This window comes from Phoenix dactylifera, chromosome 2 (genome assembly GCF_051530095.1).
Source record: "Phoenix dactylifera cultivar Ajwa chromosome 2, Ajwa_hap1_PhDact_Kaust_v1.1, whole genome shotgun sequence".
Classification (NCBI taxonomy): domain Eukaryota; kingdom Viridiplantae; phylum Streptophyta; class Magnoliopsida; order Arecales; family Arecaceae; genus Phoenix; species Phoenix dactylifera.
The window spans coordinates 56,518,022-56,541,578 of record NC_143191.1 but is presented as its reverse complement, the minus strand read 5'-3'; the positions used below and the strand labels follow the sequence as shown (position 1 = coordinate 56,541,578).

At 38.8% G+C, this 23,557-nt stretch overlaps 1 pseudogene across 1 annotated transcript; it reads right to left on the bottom strand.

Annotated features, from left to right (window-relative positions):
* Positions 1–19,786: 19,786 nt before the first annotated feature.
* On the bottom strand, positions 19,787–23,111 carry LOC149768443 (protein GFS12-like; annotated as a pseudogene). The gene is made up of 3 exons (XR_016399626.1): positions 21,185–23,111; positions 20,545–20,865; positions 19,787–19,840 (listed from the first exon to the last, which is right to left on the bottom strand). The product of XR_016399626.1 is annotated as a protein GFS12-like (transcript).
* Between the last annotated feature and the right edge of the window lie 446 nt (positions 23,112–23,557).

The window sequence follows — 23,557 nt, the reverse complement described above, 5'->3', positions numbered from 1 at the left end:
TTGATTCAAAGATTGATTTTGATGATCACAAAACCTTGAAGTATAAATACTAATGTTTGTGTTGCAAGGAGAAAGATATTTATTTTGCAAGGAACATAGCAAGTTGGAAGAATGCAAGAAGGCCTCCAAAGTTCTCAAGAAAAGTTGGAAGAAAGCTACAATTCATTGGCCCAAGCTTCAAGTTCAAAGAATTCAAGTTGAAGGAGCAAATTCAAAGAAAAATTCAAAAGAATAGTCCTCGAGTCGACTCCTGGAAGTTTCGAGTCGACTCTGGCACTCTAGAGTTTCAAGGAACAGTGCTCGAGTCGACTCCGGGACTCTACGAGTCGACTCCGACTGAGAACAAACAAAAAGACAGAGAGTTGATTTTCTGCGCTACAGTGATCTCGAGTCGACTCCCAACTTCAGGAGTCGACTCCCAACTTCAGGAGTCGACTCCCAGCTACAGTGCCGGCAGACTACTATTCACAGATCAACTCCTGTTTCAGCCGAGTCGACTCCTACTTCAGCCGAGTCGACTCGAGCACGCTGGGAGGCATAACGGCTAGTTTTTTCTTGATTCCAACGGCTCTATTTTTGTCTCTAACGGCTAGATTTTTGTTGGGACTCCCTCTAAAGCTATAAAATCAAGAGAAGAGCTAGGGGAGAAGGTATGGAAGTGGGAGAAAACATTTAGGGAAGAGATTTGAAAGAGATTACAAGGAAAATCTTCCATAAGCACAAAAGGGCCATTCAAAGTAAAATAGAGAGAAGAAGAGCATCCAAGTGAATCCCAAAGCTTCCTCTCCATCCGTGTGCTGCCTCGGAGATCCTCTACTTCGTGCAAAATCAGAAGAGGGGGCAAGTGAAGAAGAAGCCGAGTTCCTCCATCTACAAATTAGTTTGAGGGCTTCTTCTCTTTTCTTTACTTATTTACATTTGCTATATTTGCTTATTTGAGAAGCTTGTATTTGATTTAAACTCTTGTTCTAATATCTTGTAACTTGATTCAATCAAGGGATTGAATCAAGGGGTTAAGGTTTGTTGGTGAGCCAAAGGGAAAAACCAACGTTGTAAGGTTGTGGTTGGTGAGCCTTTGGGGAAAACCAACCGGGTTGATTGTGAACCCGGAAAACAATCATTGTAAGGTTGTGGTTGGTGAGCCTTTGGGAAAACCAACTGGGTTGGATTGTGAGCCCGTGAAAATAATCGGTTGGTTCTAGTCGGTGAGCCTGTGAAAACCGACCGAGTTCGTTGTGATCTCGCAAAACAACAAGTTGGGTTGTGAGCTTGTAAAACAACCGACTGTAATCTAAGGGATTATAGTGAAATTTCCAAGAGGTCTTGGGGAGTGGATGTAGGTGCTGGGGTGCACCGAACCACTATACATCTTTGTGTTTGTGATGCTTTATCTCTTGTATTTCATGCCTTCCATTCATGCTTGATTGTGTAATATCTCTAGATTTGTTTCTATAGAGTTATAAGTGATTTGCTTAGCTTCCACTCCATTCTTACCATACACATAGATTAAAATTGATCATACAACTATAAGTTAATGTTAGATCAATTGCACCCTAAAGCCATAGTATAATTGCTCTAGCTTAATCTTCCACTGCTTTACTTGTAATTGCCTAGAGCTTAAGTAAATAACATCTTATTATTCCGCTGCATTCTATTCAAAGTAAAAATTAGGGAACATAATTTTTAGAAAACCCAATTCACCCCCCCTCTTGGGTTGTCACCTTGGGCAACAAGTGGTATCAGAGCAGGTGCTCAAGATTAATTGTTGATCTCACGATCAAGAGCCAAAGATCATGACAACTCAAATAGATAGTTTTCTAGGAGAGGGACAGTTAATTGATAGGCCTCCACTGTTTAATGGCATAGACTACACATATTGGAAAGCACGCATGCGCATTTTTATTCAATCACAAAACTATTATTTATGGAAAATCATAATAAATGACCTTCACACACTCTCTCAAACTATTAATGAAAAGGACTTAGCACAATTGAATGCTAATGCTATGAACATATTATATTGTGCTATTCATAAAACGAAGTTTAATGAAATTTCTGCATGCTTATCTGCTAAGGAGATCTGGGATACTTTAGAAAATATTTATGATAAATCTCAGATTAGCTCACATGTGCTTCAATTGCATACTAACAATGAGATTGCAGAATCCTTCACAGTAGCCGAGTCGACTCCCAGTTTGTCCGAGTCGACTCCTAGAGAAGAACAGTCTGAAAGGCAGAGACACATTCTTGAAGACCCTGTGAACGAGTCGACTCCAAGTAGTTCCGAGTCGACTCCCAAGTTAGCCGAGTCGACTCCGACAAGGCCCGAGTCGACTCCGAGGCAGAACAATTCAAAAGACAGAGAATTATCTTTTAGGCCTCTGAGAACGAGACGTCTCCCGAAGATCTCGAGTCGACTCTCAAGTCAGTCGAGTCGACTCCATGTAAACTCGAGTCGACTCGAGGAAGAAATAACAGCAAGAAAATTCAAAAGCTTCCTAAAGTCAAAGAAGAAGAGGAAGCAAGAAGAAAGGAAGAAAGAGATAAAAAGCAAGAAAGCTAGAAGCAACAATGAACTACAAGAGGTAACTAACTTATGTTTTATGGCACTAGAAAATAAAGTAAAATCTGAATCTAGTGAATTTCATGAAGAATTTTCTTATGATGAACTTTTAAATGCTTTCCATGATTTGTATGGTGAATGTAGAAAATTAGCTATGAAAAATAAAAATCTTAAAAAGCTAAATTTGCAAATTTCAAAAGAAAGAAATTCTATTGCTGAAATACAAGACAAACTAAATTCTGAAAATAAAAGCTTAAGGTTAAATTCAGAAGAATTGATTCAAAAAAATCATAGCTTAATCAAAACAAACCAAAACTTGAGTAAAGAAGTTAACCAACTGAAATCTCTTATTAACAAGTTCACTGTAAGTTCAGAAAGATTAAAAATGATGTTTGAAAGCCAACATGCTGATTTTGATAAATCAAAATTTTGGCTTGATTCCTTCACTTAGCAATGAATCCCTAAAGAAAAATGTTTTGAATTTATCAAGCAAACCATTAAATAAGATAACATATTTCGAACATGAAAAGAATGGACATAACAACTTTACCTATCGTTCTAACATAATTAAATCAAGTAGTAAAGTTATTACAATTAAACAAATTTGGGTTCCAAAAGGAATCATATGTCCTAACTCTCAAGGACCCAAGTAAGCTTGGGTACCCAAAATAAAAATATGAGGATGTAGACATAGGTGTGCCAAGATACCCATGGAACAAATAGAACTTTCATACAAATGGGTGTTCTAGACACACGTCAAAAAAAATGAAACTTAAAACATACTTATGAAAAGTAATTTTTAAATAAAAAATAATAATAATAATAATAATGAAATCAGTAATCCTTGCATCTCATCATTATTTTTGCCTTAGTATTTGATTAAAATATGAATTGCAAGTATTGATCAATTTTATGATATAGAAAATACTTTTGGAAATATAATCAAATCACTTCATTTTATAGTATACTTTACTCACTATTGGATAAGTTGCTAAATGATTAATCAATTTATTAAAAATAACTCTATGAATTCTCTATATGCTTGATTGAGAGTTTTTTATCCATGGCATTATTGTTTATTGATCATAGATATGATAATGTGTACTTGGTGTGCTTTTGAATATATGCACTATGAATACCAAGATTAAAGAAACCATCTTTGGCATATAAAATCAACTCATGCTAGTATGTACTTAATCTCAAAAGACCTTGCCATTGGCTTACTTAGATTATCTTCTGAAAGGTCAAAGTTTGCTATGCATGCTAACTAAGGAAACAAACAAAAATCAATTTCTAAATTGTTGTTTCCATCACTAAGTTTTCAAAAGCTTACATTGGATTTGTTCTTGGCAAATAAAATTAAAATATTTTCTGTATTTGCTAAATCATGTAAAAATGTTTCAAATGATAAAGGTTTCCAAACTGTGAAGATAAAGAGTATCATGGCACAATGTTGAAAACCAAAATCCTGATAAAGTTTATACAGAAATTAATTATTTCAGCACCAAGGACACCTTAAGTAAAATAGGGTTAATAGAATTCTTGAAGAAATGAAAAAGACAATTGTGTATGATAGTCATCTACTTAAATAATTTTTAAAAAAAAGCTATCATCACTGCTTGTCATACATATGATTTCTATTAGATCTATTTTTTGATGAAAACTCCTTTTGATCTTCTGAAAAAATGGAAAATGAACCATTGCATATCTTTCACATTTTTCAGTCGTACATGTTATGCTTAATATGCTCTTATGAAAATAATGCCAAATCTGATAGAGATATGTCTACCCTTGGATATCATTCATCAAGCAATGCATATAGAGTATTCAATGAAAAGTTTTTAGGTGCAAAAATATCAAGGTATCTTATTCTTTATGAGACTACTGATTTATTATCAAAATACTAAAATTAAATTATATATGTATATGGTTAATCTTTTACATATAACAATCTAAAAACTTGTTAATAATTATAACCAAATTGAGTTTTTCAGAAATACATTTAATGAAGAAAAATTGTTTGCTTAGAAGATGAAATAGATCTTAATTCTTGCATGATTAGAAGTAAAGATCACCATTATTATTTGCTTGCTTTATGAGCTTTATATTCTATCAAATGAGTGTGTAGAATGGACTCCTATATGCTTACTTTATTAAAGAAGATATATGTTAAATAACCACCATATTTGAAAACACTCATTATAAATATGATAAAGCAATATATAATTTGGAACAAGCATCAAAAGCATAATATAAAAGCTTAAGTAACCTTTTTGATAGAAAGTAATAGTGATAAATCTACACATCAAAAAGAAGAATTTGTGATATCTTATTTGCCCAAAATATGCATTGATGACATCATTTTTGGTTCTACTAATGAAGAGTTATATGAAGATTTTACTGAGCTCATGTAAGGTGAGTTTGAAATACGTATGATGAATGAATTAACATCTTCTCTCAAACTCCAAATTAAGACAAACAAGAAAGGGGATCTTCATTGACCAAAGTTAGTCCACAAGAAAACTCTTATAGAAGATTGGCATGAAGAAGGTATGTCTATAACCCCATCTTGTAGAATTTGAAAAGGATGAGCAAAGTAGATCTATTATTTTAAAGCTGTAGTGAAGCATGATAGAATAATTATTTTATCATACAGCTAGTAGACCAGATTGTATGCTCATTATGTGCACTTGTGCAAGCCTTCAATCTAAGTTTAATGAATCATATTTTATTGATAACAAATAAATCATAATCTGAATTTTGATAGAAACAACTGTTTAAGATAAGTTGATTAAAACTTAGCTAGCATGTCTTATTAATAATTATCTTAAGCAAATAAAATCTAAACTAAATCGTTTTTGAGAAATTGATTTGACCTTGATAAAACTTCCTATTGCCTCACATACTTGTCCTTGAACCATCTTGGTTAATGAAACTATCTCTTTAGTTCAAGTGATATGTGCTTGCTTATATTTAGGCAATCTCTGGCGTAAAGTGACTCAATATTCAACTATTGTCATATCTTATATTGAGTCATCTAGTTAAAAAAAATATGTTGGATGAATGTTTTGTATCTTGAAGAAACCAATGACTTTCTTTCAAGAAAGAAAAGGAGTTTGTTAATAATGCAGGATCCTTGAGCAAGAAAATGAGAGATCTCAACTTGAAGGATATCTCCATGTAAGATACAATAAACATTTACTTGCAAATAAGAGAGAGGACCTTCTTCAGCCAAAGGTTCATACATAAGAAATCTAGTAGGTATTTGACTGAAGAATGCAGAATGGATTGGTAATTCTAGATACTTCTTGAGCAAAGTCAACAACTTAAGTCTTATTATGGCATGATTAAGTTCTTTAATTATTAACTTTTGATATCATGGCTCTATACATATTGATTGACTTATGCTCTTAGAAATTGTTTCATGGTTTGCCTAAACTAAATGATTTCTTTGCCTATATCATAACCATGAAATACACAAGTATATGCTTAAAAGTTTGATGTAAAATAACTTGTGAGAAGTTATGAATCCATGAGCATAATAAAAATGTTGTTTGCATGATATACATATATATGATACACAAGATTAATTCTTTATTCTGCTCTTTCATGTAAATTACTTGAGAATAACAAAAAGAGAGAGAGATAAAGAAAAGAAAATGAATATTATTCAAGAGGTGTAGAATCTAAGCAAAGGCAAATACTCCAATCTTAAGGAAAAGTAAAACAAGCATAATATATTTGGCACATTTGGAAGGGATAAAATCCATAATTAATTACACTTAAACAGGGAGAATTCGAAGCAAACATTTTAATCCTTCTATATTGCTCATCATAGGGATGGTGCCAATGGGGAGGCTAGTGGTAGTACCCGGCACTATTTGACCCAACTATTCGGTGTAGGGCATATTAGGGACGGCACAAGAGGGAGGCTAGTGGTAGTACCTCGTGCCCCTTCCCAACTCCACCGGATAGGGAGCAAATAGAATATAAAGCATAAGAAAGTTGAAAATGAAAGACAAAGTAAATGAAAATATATAAGAAGAATCAAGTCTAATTATTAGTCACTTGGAAACACACCATAAGGATGAAGTCAATGCAAGATGATATTTAAATAGGGGGAGTGTATTTGAAAAGAATTGACTTTGATCCTTGACATGCTTGTTATTATTATTTTAATGCATGACTTAACACTTAATATATTTTGCATATAGTATGATGTCTTGATTTATGGGTTCTCAATATTTTGTAATGTTTCATACTTGGACAATTTGATTGAATGCATGAATTGCTACATAACATCTTTTGTTTAGTTTTATTGAAAAGAAATTTCAGATTTGTCATTCACAATCATTGTTAAAATCTGAAAGCTAAATAAAATTGTAGAAAGGAGAAGAGAAGAATATCTCTATTTAGGGAAAATAAATTGATTTTGATCTATCTTTCTACTCGCCTAACTTTGATACATAATGTCCTAATACTTGTTAAAATATCCTTTATTTTGTATCGAAACTCAAAATTAAACATAAAGATTCTGAAAGTGCTTTAATGGTATTGAAATATGTATTTTTCAATCATAATAATTTAAGATGAGCCACAATGTGAAAGATATATATCTCAAATTATGACTTAAAAGGCCTCTATTGAAAATCTTTATGAAATTCAGAATTTGATTTTGTATAAAAGCTTAAACTCCATATGATTACTAAATAAAATGTTAATGTAAGAAAAACAGAATTTATTTTGATTGCTCCGATACGCATCCGAAACATATCTTTTCTTATCATTAAAATGTACCAATATTAGTCTAAATGATGTGTCTTTCAATGATCTTGATTGCAAGTAAATATTTTTAAAATATATGACTTTATTTTAATATTTAAAAATTTATTGAGTTTCATGTATACATTGCTGAAAAATTGTAATTAAGAAATTGAGTTCTATAAATACATATACTTCCATGATCATCTATATGTTTTTTCTCTCCTATATCATTAAAGACTTTCATCAATAGAGTGAATGATCTAAAAGAAAGAAAATGTAAATGCTTTTGAAAGAAACTAAGCTTCAAATGAATTACTTTTGATTAATATTTCCATACATTTTCTCTAAGATTAGGAGAAAGCATAACTTGTTCTTAAAAGATTAAAAAGAGTGATTACTATAAATTGTGAATATTTCTAGATCACTCTACGTTCTTGATATCATAAAGTTTCAGCTCTATTCACGTTTATCATTAAAATCTGAAATTCGACAAAAGAAAAGAAAGATTAAAGAAGAATGCATCTTTTAAGGGGGAGCTTTAGATATTCAGTATCTTATCCTAAAGTCACTTCAATTTGATGCATACCTTGCACTTTATGGATTGATTTTGATGAACCTCCTTATATTGCAAGACATGCTTTAATTACCTTGAGATGAGTTCTATAAAGGTTGTCTTATCTCAAACCTTGAGTCTTGTGAAAATAAGCTGAAACTTATAGAAAATATATTTTTGAGATTGACGATTTTATTGAACATTATCTTCAAATTTTAAAACTCTTAGATGGAATGATCAATTGAGGGGGAGAAAGAAAATTTCAGAAGGAGAGGTCTGATGGAACTTAATTGCATAAATTTATAAAGGAGAGAGAAAGAATACTAAATGAAAAGTGATCCTAATACTCTCCAATATGTATCATCTGAAATTTAAATCTGAAAACCTTTATGATACACCTTGAGGCGTGTTATTTGGTTAGTATATCTTATGCATAAATCATGAACCAAATTGCAAGTTGATCTTAAGAGCCTTTAACTTAATGACAAAGGGGGAGAATAACGTGTTGAATGGTCTTGAGTATCTCTTAGAAAATTTATTTTGAAATTTACTAATAAGTCCTAATTAGCTTGCTCTTTAGAACGTCAATTCTGTGCCAATTCATATTTTTATATATGTATCAAATTGTGCTTATTTTCTAAAGAAATAAAAGAACTTTGAAGACATTAAATGATCCAACATGATGATATGTCTCTCAAATATATAAGTTTTGATCTTTTACTCTGAAAATTAACTAAAATTGCTCTCATGTTTGATAAAATACTTAATAGATTGGGCAAAAGGTCTTAAATGAACAAGCTTTCATACTTATTATTGAAGAGAGGTTAGATTTCCACTCGTGTTTTCTTTGAATATCATTTGTAGTACTTCTTGGATTAACCTAAGGAAGATTCCACCTACACTTGAATAGAAAACTATCTGTGGTATCAAATTAGAAAACTTCTTGAAATCACATTTAATGTGTTCTGTTCTGAAATTATCTTAATTGGCTCTGATCTGTGCTCATTAATCTGATTCCAATATTATTGCCTTGAGTTATATGATTCATATCCTTGCAATAATTTAACATTCAAATCAGAGTACAATAAGGAAAAGAAATATATGAGTATTCTGATCTTTGTGCTTAATGTTTCCCTATCTTTTTGATGTTGTCAAAAAGGGGGAGAAATATCTAAGTATATGCTCATAATGCTTTATGTTTTGAATTGAATACAAATCAGCTGGAATTGACATATATTGATTATCTTAAGTTGATTAAATCTAAAGCATTATCATGAAGTATGTTTTTTTAAATATATATGTTTTCTACTTCATGCAACTTTGCTATGTATTACTTCTAGAAAACAATATCTTTTATATTGCATATACTCCAAGTTTTGTCATCATCAAAAAGGGGGAGACTGATGACCCAAAGATTGATTCAAAGATTGATTTTGATGATCACAAAACCTTGAAGTATAAATACTAATGTTTGTGTTGCAAGGAGAAAGATATTTATTTTGCAAGGAACATAGCAAGTTGGAAGAATGCAAGAAGGCCTCCAAAGTTCTCAAGAAAAGTTGGAAGAAAGCTACAATTCATTGGCCCAAGCTTCAAGTTCAAAGAATTCAAGTTGAAGGAGCAAATTCAAAGAAAAATTCAAAAGAATAGTCCTCGAGTCGACTCCTGGAAGTTTCGAGTCGACTCTGGCACTCTAGAGTTTCAAGGAACAGTGCTCGAGTCGACTCCGGGACTCTACGAGTCGACTCCGACTGAGAACAAACAAAAAGACAGAGAGTTGATTTTCTGCGCTACAGTGATCTCGAGTCGACTCCCAACTTCAGGAGTCGACTCCCAACTTCAGGAGTCGACTCCCAGCTACAGTGCCGGCAGACTACTATTCACAGATCAACTCCTGTTTCAGCCGAGTCGACTCCTACTTCAGCCGAGTCGACTCGAGCACGCTGGGAGGCATAACGGCTAGTTTTTTCTTGATTCCAACGGCTCTATTTTTGTCTCTAACGGCTAGATTTTTGTTGGGACTCCCTCTAAAGCTATAAAATCAAGAGAAGAGCTAGGGGAGAAGGTATGGAAGTGGGAGAAAACATTTAGGGAAGAGATTTGAAAGAGATTACAAGGAAAATCTTCCATAAGCACAAAAGGGCCATTCAAAGTAAAATAGAGAGAAGAAGAGCATCCAAGTGAATCCCAAAGCTTCCTCTCCATCCGTGTGCTGCCTCGGAGATCCTCTACTTCGTGCAAAATCAGAAGAGGGGGCAAGTGAAGAAGAAGCCGAGTTCCTCCATCTACAAATTAGTTTGAGGGCTTCTTCTCTTTTCTTTACTTATTTACATTTGCTATATTTGCTTATTTGAGAAGCTTGTATTTGATTTAAACTCTTGTTCTAATATCTTGTAACTTGATTCAATCAAGGGATTGAATCAAGGGGTTAAGGTTTGTTGGTGAGCCAAAGGGAAAAACCAACGTTGTAAGGTTGTGGTTGGTGAGCCTTTGGGGAAAACCAACCGGGTTGATTGTGAACCCGGAAAACAATCATTGTAAGGTTGTGGTTGGTGAGCCTTTGGGAAAACCAACTGGGTTGGATTGTGAGCCCGTGAAAATAATCGGTTGGTTCTAGTCGGTGAGCCTGTGAAAACCGACCGAGTTCGTTGTGATCTCGCAAAACAACAAGTTGGGTTGTGAGCTTGTAAAACAACCGACTGTAATCTAAGGGATTATAGTGAAATTTCCAAGAGGTCTTGGGGAGTGGATGTAGGTGCTGGGGTGCACCGAACCACTATACATCTTTGTGTTTGTGATGCTTTATCTCTTGTATTTCATGCCTTCCATTCATGCTTGATTGTGTAATATCTCTAGATTTGTTTCTATAGAGTTATAAGTGATTTGCTTAGCTTCCACTCCATTCTTACCATACACATAGATTAAAATTGATCATACAACTATAAGTTAATGTTAGATCAATTGCACCCTAAAGCCATAGTATAATTGCTCTAGCTTAATCTTCCACTGCTTTACTTGTAATTGCCTAGAGCTTAAGTAAATAACATCTTATTATTCCGCTGCATTCTATTCAAAGTAAAAATTAGGGAACATAATTTTTAGAAAACCCAATTCACCCCCCCTCTTGGGTTGTCACCTTGGGCAACAATTATATTACATTACATTAATATTATACTATATCATATATTTATGTATTAATACATATTATATTTTATTATGCTCTGTTGTATAATACTGGTAATGTCCTTTATGGTCATTTTGTCACACAAAAGTACTTTCTCAGTTTGTTTACCAAACACATGTTAAAGTGCCACAGCACTTTAGAAATGTAGTTACCAAACAGCAAACAGTTTTTTATAAACGCTCTGCTTCAGACAGTTCTACTTCCAACAGCTCTACTTCCAAAAGCTCTACTACTAACAGCTTCCCCAAATATGGCCTAAGAAGCTGTCCTCAGAAATAATTAGCATTTTCTTCTCTAAAAAATATTTTTTTATTCAGCTACTTGTTTTATAATATTATGATGAAATATCTTGTATTTTTATGGAAAAAAATTTCTATGAATAAGCGGTGGTTGCGGTGGCCCCAGCTCATAATCTTAAATGAGAGACATAGGTATTTTCATCTATTTTATAGGTAGATGCTGCCTATAAAAGAATAACTTAGCAATTTTTTTTTTATCAAAGAATGGAGACATGGATGAGGTGGTTAACGGAATATTTTACCTCCAAAGAATGATTTGCAATTGATTTGCAGTTGTCTTTGGCCACCTCGTCATGTGAGGCTGGTTGCTGTTCAAGACTAGACAGCTGACCCGGGAAGAAGCTGATGGCGCGACGTTGGGACACGTGGAGAGAGGGTAAGGTGTGGGCCGGTCGGAGGATGAGGTGTCCTCCGGCCGGGCTTTTCTTGTTGCAGTGGTTGGCAGTGGGGCCCGGGTTTTATGTGGCCAGTACAGCCTGAGGGGGTCTCACATGCTATTTCCCCTCTTGTGGTGACCCACATAGAACCCCGTTGACCCCCTTCCTTCGTCCAATCATGCTAAAGTCATCAAAAATGATGATTGGCATGCAGAGAACTTCTTTCCCAGAGATCAAAGACTCTCCTTCTTGACCTCATACGATCGACCATCCTCTAAAATGTTCCTCGTCTGAGTAAGAGAGGGAAGGAGGGATGGCTAAGACTATCGTTGCTCGTGTGGTGTCTCAGCTTGCCAACCTTCTCCTCCAAGAAGCTGCTTTCTTGCGTGGGGTGAGGGACCAAGTCGAATGGATGAAAAACGAGTCTTCAAATTTTCGATACATCAGTTTGGTTGACTATTTCACAGAAATACGATGTCAAAGCAATATTAAAAAGATATCGCGAAAAACAATATTTTAGAAGACTTGGAAAAGATGACAGAAGTATAGCTGAAAGAGAAGCTATATAATTTTTTTTCAAGACAGAAAGTATTTTGTTGTAATGGATGACGTATGGGAAGTTCTGATGTGGGAAAGAATATGCCAAGTCTTTCCTAATAGAAACAATGGAAGTAGAGTACTCCTTACTACCCGTAATATTGAAGTTGCAAAGTCTATCGACCCATCTATTGATCCATATGAATTGCATGTTCTAGAAGATGCAGAGACTAGTTGGCAACTTTTTCGCAGGAAGGTTTCTCCAAATCAAGATATCCCCGGCGAGTTACAAGGTGTGGGTCGGAACCTTGCAAAGAAGCGCAGCGGTCTACCTCTTGCGTTGATTGTGCTAGAAGGATTTACGTCGAGCGAGTTTGAGAGAGATTAGACAGAGTATGTGCTACAGCTGGGTGGGTTCAGTGCTTTCCAGATCATCATGTCAGACACCTGCCGAGGATTGCCTCGGATCATAATCCATTACTAGTGAGTACTGAGACACATATCCCTGTTCGTTCCCCTTTCAGGTTTGAGAAGTTCTGGCTTAGTTATCCACGGTCCTGGGAGATGGTGAGGGAGGCATGGAGCTCCCCGGTTAGGGGTGATGCTATGTATCGGGTATCCCGAAGGTTGGAGTTGACTAGGAGGCGGTTGAAAAGGTGGAATCGGGAGGAAGTGGGGAATATTTTCAGGAGAATAGAGGAGGAAGAGGAGGCCATTTCTAGATTACAGTTTCAGGAAGCACAGAGTGGAGGGTTATCGAAGGAGATGATGGGGGAGCTTAAATCACACCTGGCATTACATGATTCCCTTCCCAGACAGCAGGAAACATTATGGAGACAGAAGTCCAGGGTACAGTGGATTTTAGAGGGGGACCGAAACACCAAGTACTTTCATCAGGCGACAGTGATCAGGAGGCACCAGAACAGGATCAGAGTCATCAGGAGTGAGGATGGCCAGTTATCAGATGACCCGGTTATGATCCGGAGGATTGTGGAGTGCTTCTTCAGCGCGAGGTGGACGGAGCAGTTTGGAGAGAGGGGCCGAGTGGAGATGCTGACGCCGGCAGTGAGGGTGTCGGAGGAGGAGTCTGCAGAGTTGATCAGGCTGGTCTCGGTGGAGGAGATTCGGAAGGCGGTCTGGTCCCTTGAGGGGGACAAAGTGCCAGGGCCGGATGGCTTTCCACCGTTGTTCTTTCGAAGGTACTGGATGATAGTGGGACAGGACGTGATGGCGGCCATACAATAGTTTTTTACTACAGCAGTGATGTCTTCGGACTGGCAGCGGACCTTCATTACCCTGATACCGAAACGGCCGGATGCCTCTGAGCCAGGTCACTTTCGCCCGATTAGCCTATGCACCACTTTGTACAAGGCTACAGCGAAGATTCTAGTCGTCAGGTTGCGGGACATTCTTGCGAGGTTGATCAATCCAGAGCAGGGAGCTTTTATAGGCGGTCGGAGCATCTCCGACAATGTCATGCTAGCTCAGGAGTTCATGTTTGACTTGGGAGGGCCCCGATGAGGAAAAGCTTGATGGGAGTCAAGCTGGATATGGAGTGGGCCTACGATAGGATGCGATGGAAGTTTGTATACCAGTCTTTGCAGGGGTTTGATTTTCCTGGAGCATGGATTCGGTGGATCATGGGCTGCGTCAGGGATCCTTCTTTTGCCATCCTGGTGAATGGCACACATTCTCGCTACTTTGTGTCTACGGAAGGGCTACGACAGGGTTGTCCCTTATCCCCTCTTCTGTTTATCATTTGTGCGGATGCATTATTCAGAGCTCTGCATCAGACTGTGTTCACCCAAGAGTTGGAGGCTTACAGGCCAGTGATGGATGCCCTTTCGATCTTTCATCTACTCTTCGCGGATGACTATTTGCTGTTTGCCCGAGCGACCCGTCGGGATGCTCGGGCTCTTGGTAGGATTCTTCGGGACTACTGTGCTATGTCTGGTCAACAGGTTAACTTCTCGAAATCTGCAGTTTGCTTCAATCCGTCGACCAGACAGGAGGTGAGACACTCTATTAATGAGATCTTGGGGGTTGGCGAGCAGGATGGCACGATGAGATACTTAGGGGTTCCGCTTTCTGGCCGGCGGTTACGCGGGAGAGATTGTTCCTACTTGGAGACTAGCATCAAGCAGAGGATGGAGGGTTGGCAGATGCATTCTCTATCTATGATGGGAAGGATTACTTTGGCTTAGTCAATTCTCTTCTCGATCCTTGTTTATTTACTTTCTCATTCCTTCATTCTAGTGTCGGTTCTGAGGAATATTGAGCAGCTAGTTAGAAACTTCATCTGGGGGAGGCAAGGCGGTAGAGGTGGTATTCATCTGTTGGCATGGAAGGTGGTGTGTCAGCCTACTAGATGTGGTGGCTTGGGGGTGCCGTCTTTGCTGGTGCGGAGGGAGACTTTAGCAGCCTGCCACGCCGCTAGATATGTCATGGAGCCCGACAGTATGTGGTCCTCACTAATGAGGGCCAAGTATGGGGATTTAGGGCCCGGAGTGAGAGCTGTCCGCCACCACTCTCCGGTGTGGAGGGAGATGTGTGCCAGAGCAGGGTTGGTCCTATCGGAGATCAGATGGGCTATTGGTGATGGCCGCTCCATTGATGTCTTGGAGGACTGTTGGGTGACCGCAGTGCCGATCAGCCGTATGCCGACCATGGTGGACTCGGTGCGCTTAGCGGGCCAAAGGGTCAGTGACCTGTTGGACCCAGAGGAGGGCAGGTGGAGGGAGGGGTTGGTTCGAGAGGTATTTGGGGTACAGTTGGCAGAGATGATTTTGGGTCTTCCGGTGCCATTGTAGGGGGAGTCTAACAGGTTGGTCTGGGCGCCGTCGGGCCGATCACAGGTGCGAGCTACGGATCTACAGGCTCTTTTCAGTGGGGAGCCAGCGAGACGAATTGAGGGAGGATGGATTTGGCGGATGCGGATTCACCCGCGAGTGGCGCTCTTTATTTGGAAGGTGGCCTGGGGCTGCCTTCCCACCAGGAGTGTGCTAGTCAGGTGGGGTATACGGGTCCCTCAAGGGTGCGAGGTGTGTCCGGATATAGAGGAGACCATTTGGCATGTTCTTCTATAGTGCCCTAGGGCGAGGGAGATTTGGAGGTGGTCTCCCATCCCTATCCCCCACTTCGTAGAGATGACACAGGATCTGTTACACTTGTTGCGAGCCTTGGTGCAGAGCCCTAGGTTCGCGGAGGCTGGAATACTTAGAGCATATCTGGCTTACCATATTTGGTTGGACCGGAATGCACGACTGTTTGAGGGCAGGAGGCTCTCGGTGAGGATGGTGGTGGAGAGAGCTGTGCTTCAGACCGAGGAGGTTTTGTCTTGTGCGGCCTTGCCTTCACTTGGGACGACTAGGGACATCTGGGGTACCCGCAGTGCTGTTTCAGCGCCTAGGTTTGCCGTTGTTTCTTGGGTACCCCCACCCCTTAGTTATCTCAAAGTGAATTTTGATGGCAGTGTGGCGATGGATGGGAGATCATAAGGGGTTGGATTTGTTATCAGAGACCATTTTGGGAGTTTGATTGCAGCGGGCGGCCGAGGCACGATAGGTCTCACTGTTGTTGGAGCAGAGCTATGGGCAGCCTGGGCCGGCATATCCTATGCGAGGCGGGTGCTCGGGGCCGGGCGGGTGTACCTTGGGGGGGACTTTTCTGTTGTTATCGCTTGGATCCGGGTTGCGGATAGATACGGAGATGGTCACCCACTTATTCGGGAGACCCGCCGGTTGGCTACGGAGATGGATGAGTTTTAGGCTGTACACGTTTTTCGAGAGGCGAATAGGGCAGCAGACTAGGTCGCCTCCTATGTTGCACAGCATTCTGGAGAGTTCCGCTGGACATCCACAGTAGAGCTACCGCCCCATTTGTATTTTTTGCTTTCTTCTGATTTGACAGGTTGTACTCACGTTAGAGCTATATGAATTGCCGTCTTCACCAAAAAAAAAAAGAAAAAAGAACGTAATTATCCTACATGGTCCGAAGTAGATATATTGCAAATGCTTCTTGGTCCTGAATCTGGGAGGAGGATCTTTTTTCTTCACTGTTGTTGTACCGGCGAGGTTGCCAAGGCTGTAGGTGGCCCTGAGCCGTGGCTTTTTTTTGTCTTTGGCCCATTTTTCAGATTGTAGAGGGCCAACTACGTGTGAAGTTTGCCTATGACTGGCTCTCCGTTTAACCCCTTCGTTCCCACCTTTCTTTTATGTTTTTCCTCAATGCTTTGTGCATTTAACATCATTATCTTAATGGAATGATGGCGATTTTCACATTTTCTCAAAAAAAAATACTACAGATATTGTTGTTTAGAGTTTCATGCTTTCTAGAACTTGAAAATGGTAATATGCAATTCAGTCAATTCAATGAAAAATAGAAACTTGCTTGGCTGCAAGAGTCCATCTGCTATGACGAGTATAAACTCTATTTTCTCAATGTGAATATAAATTATATTTTTTTATTATGCTAAGTTGAGGGTGAGCCTTAATATAATGGTAAGGTTACTCCATCATGATGTATTATAGGTTCAAAATACAGAAATAGCCTTTTTTATGTGCAGAGTTAAGGTTGTATATGTCACAACCTAAGCCTTCCCCCCAAATAGTTAGCCGAAAGGTGTTATTTAGATTCTTTGGTCATATGTATGTATCCAAAATCTACCTAGTGCATAACCGATGCGGGACTAAACACACACTCGTACAGATCCTCACATACTTTTTTCGTTTAAGCCTTGACATCCTCGCTAGACTAATGGTACAAATTCATTCAAATCTAATCACAAGCACCACAATCAGCCCATGATCAGCCTCAATAGGCTCATACTGCAGTGTCCTCTAGTCTATGTAGGCTATGGGTTGGGTCCGCTCTGATACCATATTCATATTTTCTTAAATTATATTTTTTTGAATCATACATGAATAAATTTCTAAAGGGCTATAAAGAGTTCATAGTCTATAATTAACCCTTTAATAATAGAATAATCATGAAACTATTCTTTTCATAATAAAAATATAATTTTTCATAATTTAGAGTCCATAATTCATTAAAAGTCTTTAGCATTAAAACATTCATAGAATCAATCTTTCATAACAATCATAATTTTCATAATGTCATATGCTCGATCCTTAATTTTAAGAAAACATGATATCATCAATGTTTAATATTATTTTCGTATTTTCATATAAATCACAAGCATGGAAAATGTGTGAAAATTTTGAAAATTAATAAAAAATGTCAGGATTACTTAAAAGTTTGAAAAGTAATAAGGAGTATAAAATTTACTTACTGAGCAGTGTAGCTCATATTTTTTTTATTTTTCTCTCTTTTCATATGAATAGAGTCACTGGGAAAGTGGGAATAAAGGATGGTTCAAATTTAGAGTTCGTGCTAATAAGCTTAGCGATTTTGTAGAAGAATTTTAGTATTTTAAACTAACTAGAATTTGTGCTTGATGACTTTCTGATTTTAAGGATTATGGATTTTCGTATTTATATTTGGATTTAGATGCTCTGAACCAGTATTGGTTTTATTTAATGGATGATGAAATTGAACTTTTATTTATTATATTTTGTTTGTGATGGATTTTGAAACTAAGATGTAATAGTTGGCTTTATGTTATTATGGACTACACCCTTCGGTAGCATGGTCGTGTTATGTCTCGAATTTAGGGCGTAACAGTACATATCTAACCCTCCGAAAATTCTGCAATGATAGAAGCCTTATGCATTGGGCCACCCTATCCAAAAAGTGTATTGTTGCCCAGCTGTGCAGCCCAAGAGGAGGGGTTAATTAGATTTTTCAAAAATCTTTAACTAATAATGCAGCGGAATTGAATGCTTAATAGATGAATGATGATTTCAGCAAATATGTACTAAGTAAACATTCAAGATATAAAAGCAAACAAATACAAGAAATTTATAGTGGTTTGGTGACAAAACCTAGTTGATTTTCTCAGGCAACATTACATTCTTGGCAGTAATAGATGCTTATCCAGAAAGCTTGTAACCAAAGGTTATGTCGATCCAATGATGAACTTCTCGTGATACATGATCGCTTTCCAATGCAGTTCGATGTAATGAGATAGATTCTTCAGGAGATGCAGCCCACGATGGCACAGCCAGATCACTCATCTCAGAATGGATAGAGGAGAAAATTTGAGGGTCGCGGTAAAACTCAGGAACGCACTCATCTGGAGTCCACTGGTAAAGCCTTTGCATTTTAGATGGATGCTCATTAGGCTCATAGACAAAGCGCACAGCAGAACGAAGTATTCTCAAAAGCAGCCTTCTGGCTTTGTAACTGCAGACTGCTAATTCAAAAAGGCATTCATCAGAAACATGGTGGGGAATTTCTGATGTTGAATATGTGAAATCCAATTGCTCATCACCTTTTGCCAACCTCCATTTGCTCTTCTTGAGGTCCCTCCAGCCAGCATCAGAATTTTCATCTGGCTTTACACTGAAATCTATGGCCCAGGGCCTGTATGAAATGTATGATCACCCCACCTCCTCCCAGCTAATCTATTTAAGATGAGAAGGTATTCTTAGTTGCTAAATTGACCTCTCCACCGCCGCTTGAAATCAGAATGCCAATCCACAGACACAAGGACAATTCTCCATGCAGGAACATTGTCACGCCCCGTGCTCGGAGCGTGACAGACGCCGCATGCCCGCACGGCGGACCGTACAGGAATGCAAGGCAACTGATCATATCAAAGCAAATACAAATGCTTAAAATTAACTTAATTATTTAAGTTATTCAAAGCAATCTTATGAAGTTTCAAAATAGCAAATGTCAACATAATTCAAATGTCCAAGCTAATCTCGCTAAAATTTCAATAATTGAGCAAAATCTTCCAATATCTAGTGCACTCCCCAATCCTGTGCGATCAAGCTTTTAGATCTGAAAAATAGAGAAAATATAATAATGAGCTACACTAGTTCAGCAAGTAACATAATACCCCAGAGTGGGGCCAAAGCATACTAGTATTTAATCAAAGCACAAAATAATGACTAAAAAATAAATCACAAATAATATATTTTTTTTTCTTTTGAAATTTGCTAAGTGTTTTCATAAAAACTCTGACATCAGAATTCCAACACAAATAGGCTATGGCCACATAACCCAGTGGCATGGATTGCACAAAGTGCCTAACACCACTATTATTAACTACAGATGGTACGATGTCCAAATACCACTATTCTAATCACTGGTAGTACGGTGTCAAAATACCAATTTCTCACAGATACAAATCAACAGGGCCAACGAATAATCCCCATTGGCGAAGCCAGAACAGATCATAGCCATGCTGAGAATACATACATATAAAAATAGATTTCATAAGTTGCCCAGTCATATTTTACGGATTTCAAAGCATATAATATAATTTTCAAATGAAATTTAACATGTCTGACCCATTTTACTAAGTACAAAACATATCTGAAAATTTAATCCACTAATAATTATTTTACCAAATAATTTAAAAAATACACTTTGAAGCATTAGGTTACTTACCTCTTCACGCTTAAATCCTATTTCAGGTAGGCAGATCAGGTTCACCTATTTAAATATCATTAAATATAATTATTTTTTTATTAATTTCAGAGCTAAGTAAAACCAAATATACTATTGGGCACGACCCAATAGGAACCAAAATGACTGAAGTAGGCCCAAGTTGGGCCCACAACGGGTACGATCCTAATAGGGCCCAACACGGTTGAAGTGAGCCCAAGTTGGGCCCACAATGGGTATGGCCCATATGGGGCCCAACAAGGCTGGAGTGGGCCCAAGTTGGGCCCACAATGGCTACGGCCCAAATGAGGCCCAACAAAGCTGGACTGGGCCAAGTTGGCCTATAAAGGGTACGGCCCAAATATGCCAACAAGGCTGAATTGGGCCCAATTTGGGCCTATAATGAGTACGACCCATTTGAGCCCAACACAGTTGAACTGGGCCCAAGTTGGGCCCATAGTGAACAGGGCCGAAGCTTGGCCCAGTTCGGCCCACGATGGGCCTCCTTCCCCATACTCCCACGGACAAGGTAGGAGGAACCGAGAGGAGGAAGAAGCTGACTGGGTGGCCAGCCTAAGTGGCCGGAGACTGTCGCCCGGTCGACGGCCAGCCGACCGCAGTGGCGGCCGGCGGCCACCGCGGCGACGGGCAAGAGAAAGAGACCAAGAGTGGTCTCAGTTAGGGTTGAAACAGGGGAAGAAATCAAGGCTATTTTTGGCAATGGAGCGAAGGCATGGAGGAGGAGGACTCACCGGCGAGTGGTGGAAGGGAAATCTCGGCCGCGACTACTCGATCCGGTGGTCAAGCGGCGGCAGCGGCGGCGCTTTCCGAAGGGGAAGTAGATCTCAAAACAGGGGAATGCTCGGGTGGTGATGGTGGTTGGCAGTAGGGCGCACACATCTGCAGCAAATCTTCCCATAGCTTTCGGGGCTCCTTCACTTGCAAGCTTAGCAGCATACTGAAGGCGATGCCCAGTTTTAGCCAACAGCTGAAGTGGAGAAAGAAACAAATATGCAGACCTGACTGTTGGAGGAAAGTAATGCGACTCCAGAAAACATTTCGCTGATGGTCTCCTGGACAGAGAATGAAGCACTGAGAGGCAGTGAAGCATCGGATATTATGATGCATAAAATACTAGAGATACTAACAGGATGAGCTTATCTTGAAGGAAATATTGTACGGAAATAATAAAGAGAGACACACCGTGGTTATTACTTCATTTCATTTTCCTTCTCCCAATATGGGAGTTTAGTTCTCCCACTTCCATTGTGAAAAATCACAGTTTCAGTGTAAGAGATCTTCTATATAGTCAAGAGTCCATCTTAATTGTTCTGTTTTACCTAATCCAATATTATTTCAGAGCATAGTTCGTAATCACCGAATGTCAAATACCTCTTCCAGTCCCTCTGGATGGATGCTTCAACAAGAAGTGCAACGTGTGGAGGCAGTTCCTGCAATGCTCCTGGTATGATGCCATTTTCCTTGTATGCAGCTAATGAAACAGGGTCAAAAAGTGGCCTGTTCAAATAAAGTTCAGCCAGTATGCACCCAATGGAGAATATGTCCTCTGCAAGATCTTCAGAACATACTCCCAAAGAGGATGCTTTCTGTCTCCAGTGCAAAAACTCTTGAAAGCCTATTGAACCACTATCATCAGACTCAAAATATTCAAGAAGGCAACCTAAATTAAAATCAGATGGAATTGAGGGAGCACAAGAAGGTGATTCTAAATTCTCCATTTTGAAGGCTCATTTAGTGGAACTTCCATGGGTGAAAAATTCTCAAAAAAATTTTCTACATAATGGTAGCTTGGATTTAAATAGCGTGCAGATTCACAAAATAAAGAAGCTTCTTGTACATCTTCCAAGTAACCAGTTCCTGAAGGGAGATGATCCTGAGAAGTAGAGTGCAACCAACTGGCATTATCAGAAGACATACGTAAGTTTTTCTCATTATCATTTCCTCGAACTTGATACTTATTGCATGATTCTTCATGGCTATGATAACGAGAGTGAGGTACCGTTCCATGGCGCTTAGGATGTGGTTTCATAAAGAGCTGTCGACGCCCCATAGATTTCAGCATTAATGGATCAGATGCAGGCAACATTACATTCTTGGCAGTAATAGATGCTTGGCCAGAAAGCTTGTAACCAAAGGTTATGCCGAACCAGTGATGAATTTCTCGTGATGCACGATCGCTTTCCAATGCAGCTCGATGTATGAGATAAATTCTTCAGGAGATGTAGCCCATGATGGCACAGCCAGATCACTCATCTCAGAATGGATAGAGGAGAAAATTCGAGGGTCACTGGAAAACTCAGGAATGCACTCATCTGGAGTCCACTGGTAAAGCCTTTGCATGTTAGATGGATACTCATTAGGCTCATAGACACAGCGCACAGCGGAACGAAGTATTCTCAAAGGCAGCCTTCTGGCTTTGTAACTGCAGACTGCTAATTCAGAAAGGCATTCATCAGAAACATGGTGGGGAACCTCTGAAGTTGAATATGTGAAATCCAATTGCTCATCACCTTTTGCCAACCTCCATTTGCTCTTCTTGAGGTCCCTCCAGCCAGCATCAGAATTTTCATCAGGCTTTACACTGAAATCTATGACCCAGGGCATCACCGTATGAAATGTATGATCACCCCACCTCGTCCCAGCTAATCTATCTAAGACAAGAAGGTATTCATAGTTGCTAAATTCACCCCTCCACCACCGCTTGAAATCAGAATGCCAATCCATAGACATTGGCAGCTTCAAATCAGCATAAATAGCTTGACAAGGACAGTTCTCCATTAAGCAACATGCCCTCGAACAAGCAGGTTCTTTCAAACTCAGGTGACCTTTCAGAAGACACATATCGCTCACGCTCAGCCATGACCAACATGAATCGGTTAACTGGATGGTGGAGGGGCATATGTTTCCATGAGCAACCCCCAAACCATGCATGTTTGCTGAAGCAGAAAGCACCTGATAAATTAAAAATCTAATGTGCCAATCTGAGTTCAATGCCTTGGGGCTATAGTGCAGAACATTTTCCAGAGTGTATGGAGCCTTAGCATGCAATAAATAATCATATGAAGGTGTTTTCAGAATACCTAAAACAGGGGCAATATTAGGATGTCTCGCACTGGTAGAAATAGTGCTCTGGCTGAATGCAGGAAAACCAACTAACTTTAAAAACTCTGTACCATATTCCCCAGTTAATTTTCCTTCCATTAGGAGATTTAGGGATGAAATCACAAAGTCTTCAGTCTATTAAGATGTATATTTGCAAATTAGATCTTTGATTGTGGCAGAGGAACCCCTGCAAACACGAGCAAATGGACTCAATGCAGAGATCACTCTTAAACATATTCTCTCTCTTCTTCTCTCATCTCTTCTCTTCTCTGTTCTCTCTCTTTCTCTCTCCTTTCTCTATATTCTCTCTCTTGTTTCTCAGTCTCTCTCTTTATTTGGATTAATTGTCTCTCTCTAGTTCTGCTCTCTTTTCTCTTTCTTGCTGGACTTTTTCTCTCCACGGGACTTTCTCTCTCTATCTGGACTTTCTCTCTCTACTTGACTTGTGAACCAGATACATTGATGATCCAGGATGACCTGTGTTATCGACGGACAAAATCTAGACCCTGGCTGAACCTGACCTGAGATTCTCTCTCCTCTCCCTCGTTCTCTCTCTAGACATGCTTAGGGATCCTAGTGTAAGCTTTGTTTTTTTTGTTGCTTGGATCCAAGTTGACCCAGTTTGGAGATCCTGAACTGTCC